Source organism: Callospermophilus lateralis, unplaced genomic scaffold (genome assembly GCF_048772815.1).
Source record: "Callospermophilus lateralis isolate mCalLat2 unplaced genomic scaffold, mCalLat2.hap1 Scaffold_169, whole genome shotgun sequence".
Taxonomy (NCBI): Eukaryota; Metazoa; Chordata; class Mammalia; order Rodentia; family Sciuridae; genus Callospermophilus; species Callospermophilus lateralis.
The window spans coordinates 688,664-713,511 of NW_027512767.1; the positions used below are offsets into that span (position 1 = coordinate 688,664).

At 42.7% G+C, this 24,848-nt stretch overlaps 1 pseudogene; it reads left to right on the plus strand.

Moving 5' to 3' along the window:
• The first annotated feature begins 7,254 nt into the window (after window positions 1–7,254).
• Window positions 7,255–24,848, plus strand: part of LOC143389656 (teneurin-4-like) — a 648,816-nt pseudogene continuing 631,222 nt past the window's right edge.

The window sequence follows — 24,848 nt, forward strand, 5'->3', positions numbered from 1 at the left end:
GGCTAAGGCCAGAAGGTTACAAGTTTCAGGACAGCCTCAGCAACTTAGTGAGACTCTGTCTCAAAACAAAACAAAACAAACAATTAACAACAACAACAACAAACATATATATATATTTGACTGGAGATGTAGCCTGTGGTAAATAACTGGAGATGTAGCCTGTGGTAAACTATCCCTCTATTCAATCCTTAGCCCCAAAAGAAAATCAAAAATAAAAACAATCAACAGACATGAGAGTGATAATCTAATTTGCATACTTAACATTTTTAAGCAGCTACTATGTGTTTTGTCTTAAGTTGTTTACCTGAGATTTTTTGATAATATAAATCTTATCATAATCACTGTAAACCCTATGATTAAATTCACAGTTATCTTATAGCACATCCAAATAATGATATAGTATGTAACTATAAACAAAGAGTGTGAATATATGTATGTATATCCACAAAAATGGTTTTATATATATATATATATATATATATATGTATGTATATACATATATATATATATATATATATATATATATATATATGTATGTATGTATCCATTTCCAACATACATTGTACATGATAAAAGTACTGTGCCTAACTGAACAGTGTGTACTTCTGTAGTCTTATAAACTGATAAGACATGAAAATGTTGTATTACAATTTGATTTGGGGGTAGTAGAATTAATTGAACAGGACTACTGTAAGGATTAAATGCATGAATATTTGTAAAGCATTTGTCTGACACATGCTTCATATAACTTCGTTAGAATCACCCCACAGAGGGTTTGAAAGTTTAGCAGAGGCCCTTGTTGTAGCTTTTAGTTTGCTCTTGTTTCATTCTTGATCATCTCAGCCCTGGTCCTCTGTACCGATATGCGGTTCTAATAAATGCTGCACACTCCCAAGCCTAGGAAAGGAATTTATTTAGCTTTGCAAAAGACCAACACCTGCTACCTAATCTGCCATGTCTGAAAAAGGTGCATCCACAGGTATGGCAAGGAAGCCTGTTAGGCAAATAATGATAAGAGCAAGGATGGAAATTGGTGGGAATGGAGGCCTCAGTTGAGATGCATCCTCTTTGAAGAGTTTCACACGACATGGCCCATGCCAGAGAAAAGTGTTAGGAGAACTTCTGAGGAGACCATTCATTACCAGCAGCCCACAGAAGGAAAACAGAATTCAAGCAATATCATGTGGTACTTCTGCATTGTGAAAGCAGGGGCTAACCTACTCAGAGAGGATGCTTCACCACAGAATTTTGCCAGCTCATCACCTTTGACCAGAACAGATGCTGCTATTTTCTGATCAGTGTTTGCCCATGCTATCTGGGAGCAAATGTCAGTGGAGGGACAAATCTGACATCAGAGCCATTACGTGCTCATTGGAATCTCAGCGCTACTGCCTGGACCACATCCCTGCAGGGCAGATAATATATGGTTGGCATGGAGATGGAGTGAGTTCAGAGAAAACACCCAGCTTCACAAGTACCTATGCATGTGGGTTCACAGGCTCTCCACTGCATAGGAACAATGGGAGCTGCATTCGTTTTTCGTTTCACAAATATTTATTGAACACCTACTTTATGTCAGGCACTGTTCTGGGTTCTGGGGGTCACAACAGTGACCAAGATATACTTGGTACCTCCATTCATGGAATTTACATCTTATATGGCAGTTGGGAAGAAGATAAAAAACAAATAAATGCATAAACAAGTAATTGCAGCCTATGAAACATGCAATGAAGGAAATAGCGCTCAATAATGTAATGGCCTACTCCAGACAAGACTAAACAGACCATTCATGAAAAGCTCACCTCACTCAGCTCATCATTAATTCATCTGTCCATCCAACACAAGGAGCAATCCATGATGGAACTAGCTTTGGCACCTACTAAATATGTAACCTTCAATAATTTGCTGAACTTCTCTAAGTCTCAGTTTCTTCACTCATGGAATAGGTACAATAATTAGCTACCAACTTTAATTGTATGCTGTGATTTAAATGACATAATGCCCTTTGCTTGGTCTTCCATGCAGTGCTCAATATATGATAGTTATTGTTATTAGTATTTGTTTCTTCTTTCAGTAAAAGAATATTTACTAAAAACCTATAAAACAGACACTTTGCTGCACATTAGGAGTGAGGGGTAGGGTGAAGGAGAAGATGCAACTATTTCTCTAACAGAGAATTTTTATGGTGAATCTAATCAGTGGAGTTCCCAGAAGACAGAAAGATAGCTCAGAGGTTAGACAAACCTCACAGAGAGACAGCTTACAGGTTAGACTGAATCAGCCTGCCCAAGAAAAAAATCACCACTTTTCCTCCTGGTTTTTAAAAATGGTGTTGTTCTGGGAAAGGCTAGTGGCCTGGGAGTTCTAGAGAGCTGAGTTTCAATTCCCATCCTGCTGAGCCAGAGCCACAGGCCTCAGTTTGCTCACCTCTCTCCCCATTTATCACTGGAGTTCATGAGTAACAGACATGCTGTGGAGGATCCAGGGCCACACGAAAGTCTCTCCTAGAATTGTCTCCTGTTCTTTGCTTAGTTGTAGCCCCTATTCAGCCCCTTGGATCGTCCTGGGTCCCCCTACTCCCTTGCAAACTAGAATTCACAGGATCCCTGTCAGGGTGAGTGAAGGACTGAGGGAGTCAAGAGATGCAGAAGCCCTGTGGGAAGGTGAATGGGCTCTGCTTGTATACATTGCTATGATTACTTGGGTTGGGGAGCCTATCCACATGGCAAACCATTCGATGAGATGAAAAATCACGATGCAGAGGAAACCTTACCAGGGAGCTATTTACAGCAACCTTTCCAAAGACTAAGTACATCCTCTGGCGGTACTTTTCTCACCCTCTCATTGTGAAAGTTTGATGGCGCTTATCAGTGGGTGTCTAAATCCTCTGTAACAAGCTTGTGTATTTGATGTAGTATCAGACAGCAGGCAGGAAGCATTGCCCCTTGCCCCTCTGTGTCTCCTTGCTTGAAATACTTCCTTCCTGAAACAATTTTGTTGTAACTGCTGGACTCCGAAGAGAAGTGGTGTTTTTTTTTTTTTTTTTTGCAAATAAATATGTTTCCTAATTAAAATTTGCCCTTTAAAGGCTCACATTTTCTTGGCCCCACTCTATGTTTTCTTTTCTTTGTAACATATTACAGAATCAATAAGGGCAACACAAACATCTTTAATATATACAGTTTCAATAGCTCTAATAACATTTCTGCCTTCAAAACGCCCTTTCCCCCTCTCTAGCCCAGATGATCATTTCCCATGATTTGTTAAATACCTTTGTATTTAACTCAAAAAAACCTTCAAAGGCAGTTACTCTCCAGGGGGAGTGGGAATGGTACACTGAAAGGGGATCAAGTGGAAGGTGAAGGTCAGAGCTCTGTCTTTATTTTTAATGACAGTTCTTCATTTTTATTACAAAAGTCATGAATGTGAATCATGAAAAAGTTAAAAATAGGAGAGAGAGAGAGAGAGAGAGAGAGAGAGAGAGAGAGAGAGAGAGAGAGAGAAGAAAATTCATATTACAATCCCATCGCCTAGAGGCAACCATTATTAATATTTGGCATTTTGGATTTTGCTTTTTCAGATCTTTCTACAAGAGGATTTTTATGTAATTAAAAATTTTGGATTCTATATTTTAAATTTTACATGATAACATTGGTATTTTATATGGCATGAAAAACTAGGCAAAGACATACTTTGTAGTGGCTGTATAACATTCCAACAAAGGCTGTTCCCCAATTTACTTAATCTTAGGCTATTTCAATTCTGTTATCATTCTCATAAATTATATACTAATAGATCTAATCTCTTACTTTTTTGGGTAATACATAGATCTAGCTGGCTGTTTGGCAGGTCTCAGGCTGAATTTTACAATTATTTCCTGTGGGACAGAGTAGCCATACAGAAGATTCTCAAGTCAGCTATAGGGTGAGATTACAACATAGTAACAATCAACTTTAGTCTCTCTTCTAAAACTTTGACTTCCTCCTGAATTCTCTTGATAATGTAATAAGTAGTGAGTGCCACCCTCCACCAAGACACCAAAGCTTGAGAAATGCATGTTACTTTGGACTTTCCTTGCCTACTCCTATCTAATCAGCTACCAAAATCTGCCCACTATCACCTCTCTTATCCATTTTCATGGCAACTACCTTGGTTTACCTAACTGACTTAACTGGTTCCTGTCTCTGGTCTTCCCAAGCTACCATCATTAATCCATTTCTCCACACTGCTGCCAAATCATCTATTTCTCATCTTTTTCAAATATGCTCAAGATCACATCTCTTCTTGACATAAAGTCTTCAACAGCTCTCTACCCCACTCCAACCCCAGTAACTGAGCTTTCAAAGTGTTTGGATCCTTGGCCTCCTCCAGGCTCTTCAATAGTCAACCCTACCTACTACTTTTAACTCTACCCACACACTTCCTTACATGCCTGACTCTGCTGCTATGCCAGTCTTATGCTTTTGTCCATATTATTTGCATACTCTTTCTTACCTCTACTGAGAAAGCAATCTCTCTCCTTTCATGGTCTAGCTAACTTCCTTGCCTTTGAATCTCAGTTTGAATGCCGCCTCCTATAGGAAGTCTTTCCTTACCACCAAAGGTTAGGCTAAGCACACTGCTGTGCTTACACTCTACCTATTCCTTAGGCAGGAACCCAGCATACTCATGTCTGTCTTTGAAGGCAAGGATTGCTGTTGTAGCTTTTCCCACCTGTACGTCTTAAAACTTTAGTTCCACATTTCCTAAAAACAAGGATAGTCCCCCTACATGGCCATCAAAGCCTGGAAGTTATCATAGATATATACTATTGTCTCATCTACAGACCTTATTTAAATTTTGCCAATTTTCCCATTAATGATCCAATGTAGGATCATGAGTTTCATTTATTGTCACACAATTAAACTGTTAACCCTTGAACTGCTCTGGAATGGTCTTTCAAAATTTGCATATTCTTAAGTAGCATTCATTAATTATTTTGTGGAATAGATTAGATGCCACAGAAGTGACATTATGTCCTTCTCAGTGCATCATAATATCTATTTGTCACATTCCTGATGGTCCTGATTTTAATCTCTTCATTAGGGTGGAATCTGCCAGATTTCTCTGCTCTGAAGCTACTATTTTCCCCTTTGAATTGGACAGTATCTTGTGAGGAGGTAGTTCAATACTGTGTAAATATTTTGTTTCTCATCATGCTCTCACCCACTACATTAGCCTGTGGGTGTTAGTTTTCTCATAAGTCAAAGGAAGTGCATAGCCTAAAAGTTGTTTCCAAAATTTTCTCTTAAGGATTTCTTTATTATATTCCCTGCCAGGGACCTCACATTTTTTAAGATTTTGCCCACTGAACAAATGGCACTTCTCTGTGTCTCTTTTTCTCTTGATATATTCATGAGACAAGCCCAGCACACTGTGAATGCAGAAGGCAGGATTCATTTTCCTCACTCCTAAAATGTCCAGAACTCATCACATACCTACCACGGAGTAGGTAGTCAACAAATATTTGTTGAAGAACTGAATCTGACTGCTAATCAGAGATGGTCCCCAGCTTTGATGTATATAGTAAGGACACGGAGTTGGTAAATACTGTCCAAAGGCAGAGACTTGACATTTTAGTTTCAGAGGCTTTGTTACTGGTGTTAACTTATTGTAAAGATTTAACAGGGTTTGAGGAAACCTCTTACACATTCCTATCCCCATCTCCACCTTTCTATTTCAATTAGGAGATAATAAAGGGTTATCCAATACCTCAAGTTTGTAATCTGTGACCAGCTAGATGTAGGTGCTTATTAATTGAACATCTCCTATATGTCCAGTGTTTTCTTTTTATAATTTTATCTTTTAATCCTCAGCATACTAGTGGGATAAGTATAATCTGATTTACAGTTCAGAAAATTAAGGCTGGGTGATGTAAAATGGCTTGCACTGAGTCCTACAGTGAGCATACAGTAAGCTTGGGCTGGGAATTCTTCTGGACTCCCTCTAAAACCTTTTTAAGTTGCCACTACACCAAGTTGCCTATTTCATCATATAAAAATGTCCTTCCCTTGGTGATGTGCTGGTGATCATCATACAGACATGCATTTGGACCAAGAAATCACTTGGACCACATTCACTGCTATTTTTTTTCAATGATTGTTATCACACTTCTGTAGTTATTACCGTGGCTTGGGGGGAAGTTGTCCCAGGAAAAAGGGCCTTTCTTGGGCATCTTACATGCCTGAAGAAGGAACTCAAGTTCTCAGCTCTTAATAACAACTGACAATGCTGCAGTAGCAACTGAGAATCCATCCCTGGAAAAGTGTTGGGGGTGTGGATTAACATCCAGAGGGTAGGCAAGGAAGAGGCTAAGGGCCCCAAACAGACTTGGGGAACCGAGGAGACCAGACAACACTACCAAGAGACAAGGAAAAAGAGAAGGAAGTAAAAGAGAGGGAAAAGAACCAAAGTCAAGAGGAGAAGAAACAGAGAAAGGGCTGGACAAGGGAGGAGAAAGTTTTAGAAGGGGGGCTAGGAAGAAAGAAAGGAAGGTAAAAGAGGACACAAAGAAAGATACCGAGCTGAGAGAGCTCGGAGAATTCGAGAAAGAAAATGAGATTAAAAGGAGTGAAGAGAAATGGAGAAAGTGGAGAGCACGGAAAGGAGAGGGAAATATATTGGAGACAACAGAGAGACTGGGGTGAGTGGAGAGGCAGACGAGTGGACTGGTGAAAGATGCTCATAGCCTGCGTGGCGCCCCCCGGCGCTGTGGTGCAGCCCTGCTCCAAATGCCTGTGCGCGGTGGCTCGCCGGGCCTCCTAGGATTGGCTCCCGCCTCCCATTCATGTAACCTGCATGTGCGTGTGCGTGTGTGTGTGTGTGTGTGTGTGTGTGTCGCTCGCCCTCTCTGTGTGTAAGAGAGCGAGGGTGGGGAACGGAGGCAGGCAGGCGAGCAGGCAGGGAGGGGAAGAAGAGGAGGGAAGCTATTAAACACACACACTCACTCACACACACACACACGCACACACACACGCACACACCCGCCCCAACCCCCCAGAAGCCTCGGGATTGCAGCTGTTTCATGTGGGGCAGCAGTGCTGGCAGGGACGCCGGCCGGGAGCGGCCGGGAGCGGGAGCCAGGCGTGTGCGTGCGGCTGGAGGCTCGCTGGGGCTTCGCTCCCCGCGGGAGCTATTGTTGGTCTCGCTGGAGCTGAGCGCAGAGCCGGAACCTGTCCTTCCTGGGCGCCCCGCTCCGGCTCGCGGAGCTGAGGAGCCGCGCCGCCGAGAGGTAGAGGAGCCACCAGTGCGGCGCCTTGCCTCCCTGCCGCCCTCCTCCCCGCTTCCCCGGCGGTGGCAGCCTGCAGCCACGGTAAGGCGGCGTGATCCGCTCTACGGAAAAGCGCCTTAGGGACCGCGGCGGCGCCTCGCCAGCTCTGTGGCCCCTCTGCGCTCACAGGACCGGGTAGCTCCGTGGCTGCCGAGGGCTCCTGGAGACGCTTGCTCGCTATCCTGGCCCTCACCGAGGGTGGGAGGAGGGAAGGAGGCTGGGACGCGGGTTGCGGGCAAGACAGTCTGGAGCCCGGAGCCGCCGCCGCTGCAGCCGCCGCAGCCCTCGGAGCCGGCCGCGGACTGGAGCCTGAGAGGAAGGGTTGGGAAACAGCAGAGATGTGGGCGCGGGCCTGGGACTTTGGACGCTGGTGGAAAGGAGGCGGCGCGCCCTAGGTTTGTCTGCCGCGCCCGGTTCTCCTTCCCAGCCAAACCACGGCCCAGTCTCACATTTTCCTGGGTTAGCAAAGTGTCAGGGATGGATGGAGAGGTTCTATTTAAAAGGGAGAGTTCTCAGGTTCTGCTGCCAATATCCTGTTCTTACCAAAGCTTCTTTTTGGGTGTGGTGGTAGAATAGAATAAGGCAGTAAGCCTATAAGCCTCCTATGTGGGGGCAGGGGAAGAGAGGAAGGGTCAGCGTTTGCCCTAGGGTCAGAACTAGTGCTCAGTAGCAACAGGAACTGCAGGAGGACAGTTCTACAGTGAATAGAATGATTTTTTTTTTTTGGTACCAGGAATTGAACTCAAGGGCAGTCTACCACTGAGCTACATCCCCAGTCCTACTTTGTATTTTATTTAGAGACAGGGTCTCACTGAGTTGCTTATCACCTCGCTTTTGCTGAGGTGGGCTTTGAACTCGGATTCTCCTGCCTCAACCTCCTGAGCACTGGAATTACAGGCTTGCGCCACCGTGCCCGGCTGTAATGATCTTGAATGTGGGGTAGTGAGCTTTCTGTCCAGCAGATGTTCCAGTAGTAGGGTGGATGTTGTGGTAGTGAACAGTTTTGGTTTCCAAGGACTCTCCTTCAACAGAATCTGATTGGCTTTCATATATGATTCTGTTTAGTTTTTTTGGTATAATATATTTGGCCATAGTCAAGTTATTTTTGGAGCCTCAGTTCTCTGCCGTATAAAATGGGACAATATTATCTAAGTTTATAACACTGCAAGCATTAATATCCATAAAACCTCTGGCATTCTCTGGGCTCTTTGAAGATGGTCATTCCTTTTCCATCATTGTGCATTTGTTGGGTAAGATTCAACAGGAAATCAACAGCCCCAGAAGAACCAGCAACATTGCATGCAAAGTCTATTTAAAACTAGCTTCAAATGCTTAAAACAAAAATATCTTCTCTTTTCTTAGAAAAGTCATTTCCAGTTTTGTTAGAATTTATGTTTCATTGGGTCCCTTTTTCTGATGAAATTATACCCTTGTGCAGACTGGCATGTTACATAACCCATATTTCCAAATCAAAAGTTAAAATTATGGGAAAGAGGGGATTAGGAATTTAAGATAGAGATTATTGGACAACACAAACAAGAAACTCAATTTAGGATGCCAATTCACTTTTTAACTGTGATGGAGGTTGAAAACAAATGAGATTAGATAAGTTCACAATGGTACAGATCCTCGCTGGAGTGCTCAGTCATCTATCCTGTTCTAACAGCTTCTCTGCCTGGGTCCTAATAAGCTTTTGGTTGCTCCAGTCCCTCCAAGTTCTCTTATATCCCTAACTCTAACATGTGAAATAAAAGAACAATGGGATTTAAATCACCTCCTTGTGGATTTGATTCCAAGAGTCTACCAGGGTAAATCAATGTTGATTTTAGATCTAAAGGGTCAATTTTTGCCTGCTTTCTTACATGTCCATCAGCCTTACTTACTGTAACTGAAAACTGAATCACCCCATCTTTGCTTTGTGCTCACAGACAGCTGTGGGAGCCAACATGAAAAGTAATATGCCCCAGATCCCAGGGAGCCAAAAGAACAATTCTCCATAAGCATCTTGTCTAAAGAAACAATGTAAATATATATGTGTTAGTCCTGTATGGTTTATGTGTTTGGTACTTTGTCTCAGCTTTTCCCTTAACTTTTATATTTATTCTGATTGCCTAAATAATATGTGTTCATTACAGCAATTCAGGAAATATAAAGAAAAGCAAAAACAAAATAATTTTCATTACATTTTAGATTGTATCTTTGGACTTTTATTTATGAATGTAGAGAAATTGAGGTCATAGTTAAAATAGTTTGAACGCTAATTTTGATTTAATGATAAAGCATACAAATCTATCCATGTTATAACTTTCCTGGCTGTGGCAGCATTATTCATTTATTTATTTATTTATTTATTGTACTGGGGTTGAACCCAGGGGTGCTTAACTACTGAGCCACATCCCCAGCCCTTTTATGTGTTTTATTTAGAGACAGGGTCTCACTGAGTTGCTAAGTTGCTATGGCTGGCTTTGAACTTGCAATCCTCCTGCCTCAGCCTCCAAAACCACTAGGATTACAGGCATGTGCCACCACACCCAGCTATAACAACATTTTTAATGGCTAACTAGAGTCTCCATGTTTTAATGTAACATACTTTGTTTAAGCAGTTCAAATTGTTTGGCTTGTTTATTTTTAATTTTTAACAAAACTGTAGCAATTACCCTTGTATGCTCTGTGCAATGTTAGTATTTCTTTAAGTCAAATTCCTAGAGAGTAGGGTCACAGAGTCAAAGGCTTATACCCTACCATGGCTTTTGTCACACATGAAAAGCATTAGGGTAAACTGTGTCTTCTTCATCTTTTAAACCAGAATCTGATGGTTTACTTTGCAATCCCTTTATAGGCTTGGGAGCTGAGGTAGTAGAGGAAAGTAGGGGTGACAAGTATGTCTTCAGCATAGGATTTGCATAACTTTGAGCTGTTCTGCTGACCAGAGAGGCAAATCCTTTTTCCAAGAACATTTTTCTTCCTTGGTTGTCTTGGAATCATTGCTTTCTGTAGATCTTCAGCCAGCAGTGGAGTTGAAATATGTAAATATGTTCCTCAGCCTTGTAGGTGGGGCTGGCTCCATGTTAAATGACAAACAGTTCTTAGAGAAGTGTGTGTGTGTCTTCCAGCTTTTGCTGAGGGGGTGGATTCCCCTTCCCCACCCTTTTCCCTTTCTTTTGGCTCAGGGGCCTCAGGCTGGCCCTGGAGATCTTACAAAGGAGATAGTCTCCCAGCAAGTTTATCCCCATGCGCAACACAGCATTGCCCTGGAAAAGTCAACCCAACTCAGTCTCTTCATGTCCCAGGGCACAGTAAATAAATCAGTCAACATGCCTACTTGGTGTTTCAAAAGCTTAAGTAGTTGGGTACCCTCCTTGCATTGATCCACTTCAATCAGAGGGTACATTTTTCAGTCTTCCTCCTTCATATGTTGGATTTCTGTGACCCAGAAAAGATTGGTGCCCTGTGATTAGATGACTTGTCGTCTGACAAAGAATTCCATGGAGCTAATGGGGGAAGTCTGGTCCTCTCATTTCCAAGGTGTCCCCATGCTCAGCAAGAGACATCAGGAGTTCCTTTAGATCAGGTAAAGAGGTCACCTCAGGGTTGTTGGATAGCATGTCACGATAGAGGGAGCCTGCTCTGCTGGTTGCCGACTTTGACTTCAGATGAGGTTTAGATGCTTCCTTTGATACTTAAACCACTCCAGTTTCACTAGGGCAGGCAAGGGAATGTTTCTGTCTTTTGTCGAGTTCTGAACATCAAATCAGGCTTTTCTTTCATGTGGAAAGCAGGTGAAAACAGGCCATAAATGAAGCAGGATCTCAGGAGCAGTGGCCAGCACGCGCATTCCATACCCCCCTCCCCTGCTTTGTGTTCTACATTGACTGTGTGAGATGGGAGTACTGTCCCTACAGCCAATGGGGTTTAATCATTAAAGTCCTTGATAAATTAGGCTTTAAGAATTTTTTCTCTGAAAAAGTCCATTTGCTGGATGTGGAATAACTGTTGACTTCTGAAATTTTAGTCTTGAATCCTTTGAAAGTCAAGCCAAAGGGTTGCTGCTGGTATATTTATGACTTTGGGTAAACCATGCCAAGTCCTAGAGTCAGCCTTCCTCTCTATAAAATTGGGTTGGGTGAGGAGGGTGGATTTGACATTTTATAAATTGGTAATTCTCAAATTTTAACATATATATACCTTGCTGGAGGATCTTGTTAAGAGGCAAATTCTGATTTAGTGGGTCTGTGGGTACCAAAGAATCTGCATTTCTAACTAGCTCCTGGTGATGCCAGGCTTCTGGTCCACTGTCTGTTACACTTGGGTTAAAAAAGTTTCAAGTTGCTTGTGGTCTTGAGGTTATCTCGCAAAGTAACAGTAATGACTCTCTGACATCCAGGAGTTGTCCATATTTTTAGAATGGCACTATGAAGGCATCTATCCATTTATCTTTTTTGGATTTTGAGAATTAGCATCTTCATTTCCATTGTCAGAGCTGGGAGGATATAGGGAGTCCCCTTGTCCAGTAGTTGTGGAGGAGGTGGAAGAATGGGGCTAGAGCAAAAGGAAGTCATAAATGAGTGTGAATGCCTTCTGTCAGGCAGCTACTATTGTCCTGTGTTCTAAGATGAGAAACAAGCTCAGCAAGGCAAAGCCATTTGCCCAAAGTCACATGCCTAGGGCTCTGATCATAAGGCTCTGATAACCAAACCCTTCTTCTTCCTGGAATGGCAACTTTGTAATTTTGTAGAATGTCATGTAATTAAAACAGAGTGCTTAGCAAAGTGTTTCTCTTTAGAAGAAAAGTGTTTCTCCTGTTTCCTGGGCCTACTTTGGGAGCGGATCAAGACATTTAAAAATTTGCATCATTATCATGCAAGCAATTAAAGTGCTTAAGAGCTTAAAAGCAATTTGTTCAAGTTGGTTAAATGCCCACCCTCCCCAATCTTGTTTGTATTATTAATTTACTCATCAAACTGTGACATCAAAAACCATTGTGAAGGTAGATTTCTGTATCTTCTGATTGGTCGAAGCTTTCAGATGAAAGTTTATTTATTTATTTATTTATTTATTTTGATGAGGTCTACAGTGAAAGGATCCAGTTCAGAATGAGTCAGAGAAACGAACATTTTACTAAATAAACCCAGCCCTTCTTTGGCCCCTGGATGAGAACTGGTTGTTTAAATGTTTTATTAAGGTGCAATTATTCTGAGAATCAGTCAGTAATGCAGCTCTTTGCAAACATTAATTAGCTGATCTTCATATCACCTCACAAGACTGATAAAGAGCATTAACCCTCCATTTGAGAGTACAAACAGACACACCGAGGGAGGAAGAGATCAACTCTTGACTTGACATGAGTATAAGAGGTAGGTAGAATTAGAAGACTATACATATTCTTCACTTAATAAATATTTATTGCAATGCACTAGATAGTGTAGGGCTGTGCTATGCAATATGGTAGTCGGTCACATTTTAAATAAAATTTGATTAAAAATAAATAAAATTAATAATTCATTTCCTCAGTTGCACTAGCCAGACTTCAAGTGCTCAAGAGACACAAGTGCTTGGTGGCTGCTATATTGGACTTTGCAGTTATAAAACATTTTTATTGTTGCAGAAAGTTCTCATGGGGCAAGATTGGTCTTGATGTTTGGGATAATCAAAGCATAACATAACATTCTTGCCCTTGTAAAATTTCCTAAAACAATGGCTGCCACAGGGCAGCCACTAAGTAACCCAAGTTGTGGCAAATACTTTGGGGCAGTGGTTAAAGACCTAGCTTTGGGAGATGAAGGACAAACTCGTATTCTAGGCATGTCACAAATGCAGTGCATGACTAGAGGTAGATTATTTAAACACTCTGTGCTTCTTTGCAAATTTATGCTACTATTTGTCACTTCTCTTATTAGCCAAAATTATTTTTAAGACAATGTTGGATCCTGGAGAAGGTTCTTGGAGACAGGTGCTCTCCTTTGTATCAGGTGGAAATGTAATAATATACCCTTTTAGGAAGGCAATTTGGCAGTAACTGTTAGTAGTCTTAGAAACATTCATTCTCTTTAGTCCAGTATTCCAATTCCAGGAATCTAGCCAAAGAAAATAATCAGAGATGGGCAGAAAAGTTTTAAGAATAAAAGTGTTCATTGCAGTGTTATTTATTATTAGAGGGGGGAAGAAAGATAAGCAATTTGATTGGATAAATATGGTACAGAAAAGTCAGACTGTGGGGTATTATACAAAGATTAAGTATTGTTTTTGAAAATATGATTTGCAACTTGGAAAAATGTTACAATAAAATGTATTTAATTTTGTGATTAAAACAAAAAAATAATGTAAATATTTGTTGAAGCAATGCTAAAAAGAAATAGATAAATATTAAGAGTAGTAACCTGTTAAGTAATAGAATATATTTGATTTTACCTGTAAAGTAATAATCACTCTTTGAAAGATTGACTTTTTTCTTAAAGTTTTGAACTTTATTTTGTATTGGCTTTAGTTTTTTTTTAATTGAACAATATACCCCATTGATGTCTGTGCTTCTTTCATTATAATGTAAAAAAGACTCCTAGCTGTTCCTAATTTATCTTCTAGGAATTACTGGCTTATTCATTCTATATTTGTCTTCAAGGTCAGGGGTTCTTCCTAATATCCAATCTTAGTTCCTCTTTTTGGCCATTTAAATTAATTTTCTGCGGGTGTCTGAGTTTGATTCTGGTCAAACAGCATAGGGTGTTGAGAAGAACATCAGGTTCAGACCCTGAGACATCACTTCCTTGCCTTGGCATTTTGAGTAGTCTTTCTGGGCTTCCATGACCTCATCTATCAATAGGGAAAGCAACAGAATCCATTGCACATCTCATGGCAGTGAGGTTTCAGTGTTAACTTCAGTAGAACATCTTGTGCACACAGGTGAATAAAGATGCGAATGACTTCAGGGATTGGCATGTGATGCCATTTACTCATTTAATGCCCCCGAGTCTCTGGGGATTGGAGGTATTCCCACTTTCCAGAGAATGGAATGGAGGCATCATGTGGTTCTATGATATGGTCCCTGCTCTGATGTCCCTCTAACTCTGGTCTTGAGCTGTCTTTGGTACCTAGTGGAAGCCTCTTGCATCGGAGCCATTGTATTTTGTTTATCTGTTTCCCAGGGATGCACTTCATCAAAATATTGTGTCAACCCCTCAAAGTTTCCCAGCCTTGCTGTTCCTCCTTCTCAAGCAATAAGTAAAACAGATGTGCCTTTTTGTAGAATAAATGATTTACACAAAACCAGGATGAACTAAAAAGTAGTCCTGAGCTGCTAAGTGACAGTGGCTGTGAAGCTCAGCCTGGAGCCATGTTCCAGGAAGAATCTCCAACACTGGGGTCTTGCTCACTTCCTGCCACTTTGAAAGATCTGCCAAGCCTTTCTCCTTGAAGAGGCTCTGAATTTGGTGTCATCCAGTTATGATACTTTTGTTCTGTGTGAGATCTTGATTGAGCAAGTTGCTTGATATCTCTGTGCCTTAGTTTCCATATTCATACAATGGGGATAATAAGGAGAGACTGGCAGAGTTATTTATAGGATTATCCTGAAAGACAGTTTGTGACAGTTTGATGAGTTCTTATTATTGCTAAGTTAACATAATTTCCAGAGCCTTAAGGGTAATTTATTGACAGGGGCATAGCTCAGTGGTAGAGAACTTAACTAGTGTATGCTAGGCTCAGTACTTGATCCTTAGCACTGCAATAAATGAACTAACTAAAAATAAAATAAAAGTAATTTATTGAGGTACAGCTAAGTCATGGGTTCCTTTTTCTCTAACTGCTAATGGTTCTCTTGAGTATTGCACTTAAGTGCTTTCTAGGGCCAGGTAAGACAGTAAAAAAATAACCAATATATTTTAGGTTGAATTCTCTGCTTGGATACCTGGTAGCTATTTGCATTCAAGCAAGTTTCTTAGTTTCTCTAAGCTTCCACCTTTTATTATTATTATCATTTTTTTTCCAGTTACAAAATGGAAAGAGCAGAAGTTTCTACATCAGGGAGATTTGTGAAGCAAATTGCATAGTGCCTATTGGTTAGTGTCCCTTGTGTGAATGGTGGCTCTTAGAATTGCCATTTTTCCTGTTATCTCACCTTCTCAGCACCTGATTCTCTAGCTCTTGCCTACAGAGCCTGTCAGTGCAGTTCTGTGGTGGTCATAGGTGGGGGCGAGGGAAGGGCAAGGCTGGGAGAGTCTGGAGGGTCCTCTTCCAGGGTTTTGCAGGCCTGCCTACAAGTGGACTCTGGCATCCCTGCCTGCTGAGAATGAGGTGCATGTAGAAGTGGGAAAACAAAGGTCTCTAGACAGGCCAGCAGATCCTGGCTTCAGGGTTAGCTGTTTCTTTGTCACCATGTACCAGCTTGATTATCTAAAAATGAGAATAATAGCACAGCAGTGTATGCCTGTAATTCCAGCCACTTTGGGAGGCCAAGGCAGGAGGATCACAACTTGAGGCCAGTGTTGGCAATTTAATGATAACCTGTCTTTATATAAAAAATTAAAAACATCTAGGGGTGTAGCTCAGCGGTGGAGTACCTCAAGGTTCAATCCCTTGTACCTAAATGAATAAGAGGATAGTGAATCTCTACCTACTTTTTTGAGCTTCTGTTGTTGTGTGCTAGGTTTAGAGTTTGAGTACAGTGCCAGGCCAGACTCCCAGCCCTGGCTGTGCATTGAATCACCTGGGGAGCTCTAACCAAAGACCAACCCTGGCCCAGCCCCCAGTGCTACCACCATCTTGCAGGGAGGATTCTGAGGCATCAGAACTGGATAAAGCTATCCAGGTGATTCTAAGTTGCAGAGAGTGGAGAAAATGTGCATAGATAGCGTGGATCCTTATTAAAGCTTAGTTCCTTCCCTTTTGCAAAGAAGCATAAAGGAATCCCATGTTGAGCAATTTATGGATGAGGTGAGCGACCTAATTTGTTTGATCCATGGGACTATGGATATGGTAATCAAGGCTTTATTCCTGTCCCCTGCCCCCTTTCTGGCAAACTGGGGCATCTCAGTCAGAAGAGCAGTGCTCTCTCTCCCTTACCCTCTGCTCACTCCAACACAGCTGCAAGTGCTGGAAAGGCCTGGCCCTTTCCTGGAGCTATAGGGGCAGTCCTTTGGCCTACTTTTGCTCCTTTCCTGTTCACTGCTGGGCTGTGCCCTGTTAACCATTTCCACACAGCCAGTGAGGTCTCAGGATTCCCCAGGTAGAAGAGAGAATGCCTGCTTCTGACTGCATCCATCAAATGCTATCACAAGGTCAGTGCCAGAGACTTGACGTTGCCCAAGGGCCTGGAGGTTTTACACCAGGTGAATTTACATGTTTTAGGTAATGAATATTTGGTTGAAAAGTCTTTCTATTCAGTTGGAAACTTTTTCTTGAGATTATCTCAAAATCGACCTCAAACTGAGAAACTGAGTTGTAGTATGTGGGCTTTTAAAACCCTAGTGGTGGCATACACCCTGCTACTTGGGAGGCTGAGGCATGGCTATCATTTAAGCCTAGGAGTTCTAGGCCAGTGTGGGAAACATAGTAACACCCTGTCCCCAAAAAGGAAAAAAAGGAAAACAATAAAATTCTTAGTGCACACAGACACCTGGGGACTTGTTAAAATGCTGGTTCAGGTGAAGTGGGTGGGAGGGTGGCACTGAGAGTCTGCATTTCTAATAAGTTCCCAGGAGATATTGATGATGATGATCCCAGGCCTCCTTTTGCTTGGAAGGATTCTGAAACCTTGTCTTCCTTCCTGCTTTTGCTATCTCCACAAGTTCAGGAGTACCGGATGTGAACTGTCATACAATGAATGAAGTCTGTCAGTTGTATTCATCTGGCTGTCAGTATTGTGGCCTCAGTGGCAGCAGCTGTAGTGTGACAGTAGACATAGTAAATAGTTGCCATTACCATCAAATCATGGAACAATTCTAGCTCTGTGTATTAGGCTGTGCTCACCATGCTTCTTTTGATTCCTTAAATGAATGAAACCTCCTGATGTATCTTGTAGTAGGTTGTCATTTTTTTTCCTTCAGAGAAGTATTAGTTTGAAAATTTTAAAATATTTATCATATGTTTATTTGGTATCATTTTTCTGATTATAACAATATTGCATGTAAAACAGTAGAAAATTTGGAAAATCTAAGGTATCCCAGGAAATAAGTGAGAAAAACCCCAAATCCTGCCATGTGGAGATAATTCCTTTCAAAATTTTGTTTTTCATTATTGTTTCTGTATAGAATCCTCATCCTCCTCTTTGCCTGTTCTCTCCCACCACCATCTAAAGCAAATTGTGCACATTGGTTTGTAACTTTAACACATACGATGACCATTTCCCCAGGCCATTAAGTTTGTCTCTGACATGACATTCAGTAGCTATGTAGTATTCCATCATAAGGATATACCATTTTTTTAACCAATTTTCTGCTGTTGTTTCCAATTTTCCACTGCTGTAAATATTGCTGAGATCCACATTTTCAGGTGTTTGTCTATTTATTTCCTACAACCCTCTTTCTTTATTTGAAATTTCTGGGTCAAAGATTATGCAATTTTATAGAACTTTGGCTATGTGTCATCCCCCAGGGTCTACAGAAGGGTGCAGCCTAGATTTGCTTCCCTCCAGTCTGGTGGAGGTTTGATCAGGGAGGTTCCCATCATTCTCATTTTGTGTGGGGAGTTTTAGAGACCGTCCCTCACCAGGGGGACCAGGGAGTGCCTGCTTTTGGTTGCGGGTTGAGCTGCATTGCACTGGGTGAGATGCCAGGAGGTCAGCAGAGTCCACCTAGACCACAGCTTGCTTCCTGGATTTCAGAAGGAGAGCTTTTAAAGGAAAGAGGAAAAGGGAGAAGAAGAGCACTAATGCAGTGTCTCCCAACCCTCAGACTCCTGTGACTAACTGGCTCCATGACAGCTCTGCTTCAATCCTGTCACAGACATCTCAAACCCACCATGCCAAAACTCATCTTCACTGTTCTGCTTGTGGTCTCAGCTCATCTCAATTAATGGTAACTGCATCCTTCTTTTTCATAGGCCCCAAGACTTGGGGTCATCTTTGATGCCTGTTTTCTTTTCTCTTCTTTGTACCAGATCCAGCAGGAAACCCTGCTGTGTTCATCTTCAAAGTGAAGCTAACCCTTCCTCATTGTCATCACTGCCATCATTCTGGTCTAAGCCTCCATCCATATTCTCTCACCCAGATGCTGGCAGCAGCTTATTTCCCTGGGCTCCCTGCCTCTGCCCTTGCCTCCTTGAAGTTTCTTGTCAACCTAGTAGCTAGAGTGATACAGTTAAAACTTAACTCTGAGACCAGGAGTGGTGGCACATGCCTGTAATCCCAGCAGGGCAGGAAGCTGAGGCAGTAGGATCACCAGTTCAAAACCAGCATAAGCAACTTAGTGAGGCCCTAAGCAACTCAGCAAGACCCTGTCTCTAAATCAAATACAAAAAAAGGGCTGTGGATGTGGCTCAGTGGTTAAGTGCCCTTGGTTTAATTCCTAGTACCAAAAGAAAACAACAACCCCCAAACTTAACTCTGATCATATCACTCCTCTGCTCAGACTCGGTAAAGGGTTCCCATTTGCCTCAGGGTAAAAGGCCAAGTCCTCACATGACCCCCAGAGACCTCCCTGAGAGTCTGCCCCCAGCTCCAGGTCTCCCCACTGAATCTCAGACCTCACCTCCTGCCCTTGGCCCTCGGCTTTCTGTGCTTTGTAGAAACATGGCAAGCCTACCCCTGCCTCAAAGCTGTGCCCTCTACCTGGAGCGCTGTTCCTTTGTTCCCCCACAAGGATAGCTGCCCACCTCCTACTATCTGCTTCAATGTCACCTTGTCAACAAGCCCCGCCCCTGTCACTTCTACTGCAGTCAGAACCCTTCTCCTGGCCTCAGCATTCCAAATCTCCCTCACCCTGCTATATATTTTCTTCTTTCCATAGTGTTAAGTATTATGTTTTATTATTTTTAATGAGATCACTCTGCTGTTTTAAGAATAATCTGAAAGAAGGGGGTGGGTCAAGGGCAGAACATGCTATATAATTTACTTATTTGTTATGTGTATTGACTGGAAATAAAATAAAGGCTGCCCAGATGGGCACAAGCAGAGACTATTTGTTCAGGGCTTGGTCTAACAAGGGAGTCAGCCACCAGCTCTTGCCTTTGTCAGAGACTCAAAGGCAGGCAGGGGAGTGGGCCAACCTCAGAATGAATGGAAGGAAAGGCTTCAGCTCTGCTCAGATGGCAGGTCGCTGCCCAGGGAAACTGGAGGCCAACTACAAGCAAGCATCATGTGTGACTTGTTTGAGAAGTGAAAAATACCTGGCTGTCTCTAGGTGGAAGTAGGGGCCAGAATTAGAAAGCTGGCAGGTTATTGACCAAGTCCTGGCCACTTTTGGCTGGGTCACTATAGGGGCTGTGGGTTAACTGTCTGTTCCATATATGGTCTGGCCATTATCTATTTGTATATTCAGCCTCTCATGATTATTATTAATCTCCACCAGAGTAGAGATCTTTGTGTTCTATGCACTAGGAAATCCCAGTACCTAGAAGAGTCTGGCAAATGGAAGCTCTCAGAGTTTGAATCATGCAAGGCATTTGGCCCATATTATCTCATTTAATCCTTACAAGATGAGTGAGATCTCATTACACCTGTTTTCTAAAAAGGCAAAGGGGAAGGTCAGGGCACTGGGTTCCACCTGACCATGTTCCTCTCCTGGAGGTGTTTATAGTAGTAGTTCATGGGAAATGGACAGGGTGGGGAACTTGTCCATTCTGTCTGACAGCAGGAGCAAGATACATACCATCTTCAGAGAACACTGAATTTTCGGCCAACACTGTGAACAGAAGAAGACTTGTAGTCTTTCCTGACACCTGAATTCATTTAGGTTCTCAGAGGGAGCCATTTCTTTCGTATTCTCTTCCTGAAGGTGGGGAATAGTGTGGGGAAATTCACTCTGGCCCCCCAGTTTGGGTGATGGTCTTGCACCATTTGAGTAGGTTTCAAAGGTCCCCCATTCAGGCACTTGTGCGCGTGCACATATGTGTGCCTATAATTTACAACACATTCTTGGAACTTTTCAAGTAAAAGCATTGCCATGGCAACTCTCATGGTTGTCATTTCTTGATCTGCTGTTGTCACCCATCTCAGTTTTCCATCCCCTTAATAATCAGGGATTTAAATTTATTTATTCAGAAGTGGAGCCCAGAAACAGGCAGGCAGAGGCCAAAGAGGGGTGCAATGTGGAAAAGGTAAGCAGGTGTCACAGAGCTCATACCAGGAGCTGGAAGCCATGTGAGCAGACTCCGCCAGTTGAGCCCCGTCTATTGCTGGGCCCATTCTGTGTGCTAAGCACAGCATCTCTGCGGGCAGTACCTGTTACATTCCATCATTGACTATATGGATGGTGGAGACAGGACTGAAATATGGATCAGTTGGGCTCCAATTCTGTGTTGTTGTTGTCATTCCAAGAAACTAACTTCGGGGTTAGTCTCTTGGGCTAACTAGGATTGCTTCCCCAAGGCTCCAGAGGCTGAGTTGGGCAAAGGCTGGATGGAGGACTGGCTTCAGTTAAACACCAAGGATAACATTTCTGCAAGTATTGAACTGCCTGTGGAGGAAGTAAGCCCCCATCACTGGAGGAGGGCAAGCAGGGGCTATCCAGGCTCCTGAGGAGACGCTTCCTACAGGAGGTGGGAAACTGGACTCAATGTCTTCATTCATGAGCCAGTGACAGAGTGACCTTCCTTTGGTGGGACTCCTCCTCAGGATCCTGGGCACTATTATTAAGTATACTGATGAATTAAGCAACAAGAACTAGCTGCATGAGCTTAACGCTTGGACTAGATGCAGAAGAGCAGCAAGTCCTCTCAGACATTTTAGGAGCCAGGGAAGAGGATCTCAAGACTCTATGAGTGTCAGAGTCGGACTAATCTCAGTTTAAATCTGACCAAGACACCTCTGGCCCAGGCTGTCTCATCTTTGGCACCAGTGACCAGATAATTCTTTGTTGTAGCAAGCTGTCTTATGCATTGTAGGTTTAGCAACACCCCTCAATCACTAAATTGCAGGGCCTCCTCCGCCAGTTGTGACAACCAAAAATATTGTCAGACATTGTCAAAAGTCCCCTGGGAGCAGAGGACAAAGTTGTCCTGGGTTGAGAACCACTGGGCCAGCTTGTGTGATCTTTGGCACAAGTCGACTCTTGGATTTAGTTCTACCCTCTTTACTGTGAAGTAACAATAGCTGCTCTAAGAATGCAAGGAGATAACACTAGTCAAGTTTCTAGCACAGTGCCTGGCACAAGTAGGCATGCTTGAGGGAGGAAGATCTGAGTTCTGAGTCTCTCAGCTCCTGGAAGCAGTAGGTTTTGTTCTGGCCTTACACTTAATCCTCCGTGTGCCTGCTGCTCCAGGTATGTGCATGAATGCTCTCTCTTTTTTTCTGGAGTAGCCAGGAATAGGCCCTCTTTCCCCTTCTTGTTAAGTATGAATTGGAAATTTGTTTCCATGAAGCTCTCTTGCAAAAAAAAAAAAAAAAAAAGCCCTGAGTTAGCGTTCAGATCTAACCTGGACGAGACAGGAGCTACAAATGCAGCTGAATATTTCATGAAGACCCTTTCAAACAACATGCTCTGCTCTTGCGGACAGTGTGGGGAAGAGAGCATGGCTTAGAAGTCACACCATCTTAGCTTGAGCCCTTACTCTTGATGGAATTTTGAGGGGGAAGTCTCTTCACTTCCCTAAGCCTCAGTTTCCTCATCTGTAAAATGTGGAGGTTTGCAATTGATTTGGGGTTTGTTGTGAGAGTTAAGGAAGCAATACAGGTAAGGGACTTGTATAGGTAAGGGAGCTGGCAGGGTGCTGGGCACTGAGGTGCTTGGTAAATAGCTCTCTAGTTGGATCTTTCTACTCTCTTCCCAGAATGTGTACTTTTAAGGACAGATTGTATTGACTCAGGCAATGGCATTGGACTCCTTGAGGGATTGGATTTAGGGCATTTTGCTAATCTTCTTTGAACTTAAACTTTAGGATTGGGTTCAGAATCCTTGAAGGGTTTACCAGTTGGTCCCTTTCAGAAGACAGGATATAGAGAATTTCCCTCTGCTTCAAATGACCCAACTAAGCATATTTTCAATTTAAAAATAAGCCAGCCTATCAGAAGGCTGTTTTAAAATCAGTGGTGACAAGCAAAAGCCTGCCTTGCCTTTTGCACAAAGATACGTAATTAAAAAGAGCCAAAACAGAAGCCTGGTGAGGCTCCCCTACTTCAGACTCTGCCCCAGGCCCAGCTCCAGCCTCTGCCAGACCCTCACTCCTCCTGTTCCTGCCGGGGAGCCAAGGTTGTTGTAATGAAAACAAGAGATATGTGGTGTTTTGTAACTATTTTTATACCTACATCAGACTTGATGTTAGTGCTTCTGAATTATTTAACATTTTTCTTTCTCAGCTGGCCTCTCCAGCAAGTTTCTCTCTGGGGGTGGAGGGAACTGTTTTATAGGAAACCATGGAGGCAGATAAACATTGACTGCAGGGTTTCTGCTTTTCCATGGGGGAATGCCATTCCTAGGTGTCCTCTTACAAACCAGGGGTCTCATGTGAAAGGGAGGTGGCAGGTATCTCAGCTCCATTTTTACAGAGAGATTGAATAACGTGCCTGTGCCCAGCCCAGCAGGCAGATGGGTCTTTCTGACTGGCGCAGCTTCCCCTGGGCCGGGCTGCCTGCCATGCTCTCCCTCGTGCAAGTGTGTGTGTGTGTGTGCATTCGTAGGCTCACGTCAACTGCTAGCTTATGGGTTTCCAGATCAAATCACCCCCAAACAGTGTGGTGGTGAATGGAGATGAGAAAATGGGACTCAGAAGGCTAAGGAATGGGAAGCAGGGAAGAGGGGTCTCTTTGTGACTGTATATTGAAGTCACAGGAAGAAGACTAGCAGCTTTAGCAGGGGGTCCATCCAGTGCACTTTGTGGCTCCCCAAGGCATTTTAGTGCAAAGTCTGTCAGTGCCACGTGTGTGGAGTGAGGTGGGGCCCCTACCTCCAGGTCCAGCCCCCTCTTTCCAATGGTATCTGCATCTTGGCCCTCTTTGAAGGGGTGATGATTGGCAGCTCCAAACCACCCCTAACAATGGGAGGCAATGAACTGGACTCTTATCTTCTGCCTCTCATAATTAAAGTCCATCATAGACTTTTAATGGGCATTTTGAAATAGACATCTGGCTTGAAAGGAATCCTGCTGTAGATTGAGATGGTCTCCCCGCCACTGTCTGTCTGATATGTTTTTATTTCAGAGTCAGAGAAGATTACATATTTTCTTATTCTGTTCCTTTGGCTCCTGTCTAATCATCAGTGACCCCCAGATGACTTCTCATTCTACTATATGTGGAAACCCAGTTAGAATTATTATATGAACTCTCAATGGGAGATGGGCTTCTGAAAATTAGCTAGGGACACTTACTTCTAAAGTGCCCATCATTTTAGTTTCAATAAAATTCCATGGGATAAAGCAGTTGTTAGCAACATTAATAACAGCTGTAGTTTCATAGGAATGCACTTTATATCAAGTGATTTCAAATTCAGTTAAATGAAATAATATTTGACCCGGGCAAATTCCTTGATATTAAATTTTAGATAGCTATATGAAATACTGAGTTCTTCATATGCATGTGTGTATTAAGAAGGGTCCTACATTTTCTTTTTTCTGGATGATTTTATTTATGAAAATGTGCAGACTAGATAGTGGAATGGTATTCCAAGATATTTTCTTATTTGAAATAATTTGATTTAAAGTTTTATGAGTATTAAAAAAATTTTTTTGACCAGTGTGTTTTCAAACATCTCCACTTGTGATTCTTCAGAGAGCAGAGAAGAGAAAGTCACATTTTAAAAATCCTTACCATGTGCCACACGACTTTGTGAGGGCCTCTGCTCATCTTATGTACCATAGAAGCACGGTGCTCATTGCAACAGTGCTGAGGCCCCCGAAGGTTAAATAATCTGCACTGCTAATGGAATTGGCTTTGAACCTGGGTTTATCTGACAGGAGCACATGCTCTCACCTCATCGTGACTGCAATGACTGGTTTTCAAGCATCTTTTCCCATTGCATGTGAATATGTGGGTGTGTGGAAGGGAGCTTCCCCCCGACCACCACTGGGGAGAAGAACCTCCTGAAAAACTGCTTGTGTCCAGATAAATTTTGAGAAATGCCAAATTAGATGGGTTAAAGGTGTTCTTGCACTGCAGGAAACCTCAGAGCCTTTCCTCTGCTGGTGTGAATCTCCAGTAGAGATAAATAACACATGAGAGTTCCCAAACTTCCCACCTGAGAGTGAAAAGTCAAAATTGCCCAACATCTCACAAGAGCAGGGCTCCTTCAGAAACTCTGAGAAACAACTCCGTGGACACCTGAAGGCACAGGGTCATTGTTCAGATCTTGGTGCTCTGGTTGAAGCAGGAGCTTTGAGAGTCCTGCAGGGCCTTGACAACTAGCCCTCTTGGAATGCCATAAGCCTGCCTCTCCCTCTGACATCTTAGTCTCTCACATAC